Source organism: Salvelinus fontinalis, unplaced genomic scaffold (assembly GCF_029448725.1).
Source record: "Salvelinus fontinalis isolate EN_2023a unplaced genomic scaffold, ASM2944872v1 scaffold_1032, whole genome shotgun sequence".
In the NCBI taxonomy this organism is placed as follows: Eukaryota; Metazoa; Chordata; class Actinopteri; order Salmoniformes; family Salmonidae; genus Salvelinus; species Salvelinus fontinalis.
In genome coordinates this window covers 8,080-10,000 of record NW_026601241.1, presented here as the reverse complement: position 1 = coordinate 10,000, position 1,921 = coordinate 8,080, and the positions used below count along the sequence as shown (strand labels likewise).

Here is a 1,921-nt window from a genome sequence, read left to right as displayed (position 1 = left end):
TCTTTCTCTCTCTCTCTGTCGCTCTCTCTTTCTCTCTCTCTCTCTGTCGCTCTCTCTTTCTCTCTCTCTCTCTGTCGCTCTCTCTTTCTCTCTCTCTCTCTGTCGCTCTCTCTTTCTCTCTCTCTCTCTGTCGCTCTCTCTTTCTCTCTCTCTCTCTGTCGCTCTCTCTTTCTCTCTCTCTCTCTGTCGCTCTCTCTCTCTCTGTCGCTCTCTCTGTCGCTTTCTCTCTCTCTCTCTCTGTCGCTTTCTCTCTCTCTCTCTCTGTCGCTTTCTCTCTCTGTCGCTCTCTGTCTGTCTCTGTCGCTCTCTCTATATATCTATCTGTAATTTTGTAATCAGTGACGCTGCTCAATCCAATCGGGTCAAATCTTAGTGGGAAGCCTTCCTCTGAATCGAATGATTACTCAGAATCTAATCCCGGCGACTTTCCAGACCTTGAGGGAAGCCAGGTGGAATGCAACCGGTTCCTCCTGTCGATACCAATGACCTGCACCAGCAGCCTTCAACAGTGTGTGTGTGTGTGTGTGTGCCTTAAATCCTCTCTCTCTCCAAGAGGTGTACGAGGAAGCTACGTGCTCCTGCTCTTTAAAAGCCTAGCTTTGATTTCAGAGTCAAAGGTGACCTTTTGAGACCACGCTCTCCAGAATGACTTTGCTCCTCTTGGTGAGGCTTAAGTTGACAAACAAAAGGTGCAATGGGTCCGCACCCTAAAAGATGTCTCATAAAGCTTACTTCCTTTTAGATCGCTTGAATTCTTTTCATTGCATCGGGGATAGCGTACACAGATGTTTCGGCTTTGCAGCCTTCTTCAGTGTGAAGCTTAAATTGGACCATGAAGTATATTAAATGTGCTTTAGAGAGGCGTGCGTGACCTTTGCAAACGTACAGTACTTTTTTTGTGTATTATACAACGAGTGGGTCTAATCCTGAATGCCGATTGGTTTAAACCGCATTCCAGCTGATATCTATGACATTAAAATGACTTTTCACTCTGTTCCATGTTTTTAATACAGGCTCCAGACGGCCTAATGATAGTGGACCCGACACTCTTGCTTCTCTGAGATGTCTGTGTTTAGTATAGTGTCTGCATGAAGACACAAGAGATATTGAGCCACACACACACACACACACACACACACACTGCAAACCTATACAAATGGAAAGTGCTTGATTAGTCACATGCAAAGTTCTGATTCTTCATTTCAAAATGGCTAGTCTAGACACCAAGCCCTCCTTGAAGTGAGGCCATTGAAAGCAGTTATTATTACAAGCTTTTGAAGACTGTGGGTTGAAAAATGGTTTTGATTGTGTCCTCAAAAATTAATCAGTATCCCATGGACCCTGTCGTAACCAGAGCACCACATCTGTATTAGAAGTATCATCTTGCCACAAGTAGCATTCTATTCTTATCCTACACATAGACTAGACAGCTGGGCTTCATTTTAGCAGACGCTCTGCATCCAGAGCGACTTACAGTAGAGTGCATACATTTTCAAATTGGTCCCCCGTGGGAATCGAACCCACAACCCTGGCATTGCTTGCGCCATGCTCTACCAACTGAGCCACAGGGGACTAGACTGTAGCGCTAAACGTCAGCGGAAGAAATGGCAGCAGTTTTACGCGCGCCTAACCAATTGTACTATTATGTGTTTTTTGTCGCAATATTTGTAACTTATTTTGTACATAATGTTTCTGCCACCGTATCTTACGGCAAAAAAGAGCTTCTGGATGTCAGGACATTGATCTCTCACCTCGGATTAGACAAATATTCTTTCTTCAACAAGCAGGACGCACAGGATATACTGCTAACACCCGACAAAGCCAACATCCCCGTTATTGGCAAGAGAAAGAGACGCAGGTACAGAGGACACAGGGATGGGTGCCTCGTAAGGATCCGCATAAGGCGAGTGGGAAAGCGGCC

At 45.3% G+C, this 1,921-nt stretch overlaps 1 non-coding gene across 1 annotated transcript; it reads right to left on the bottom strand.

Moving 5' to 3' along the window:
- Nucleotides 1–1,499: 1,499 nt before the first annotated feature.
- On the bottom strand, nt 1,500–1,573 carry trnaa-agc (transfer RNA alanine (anticodon AGC)). Its single transcript has one exon. It is a non-coding gene; the product is annotated as a tRNA-Ala (tRNA).
- Nucleotides 1,574–1,921: the final 348 nt, after the last annotated feature.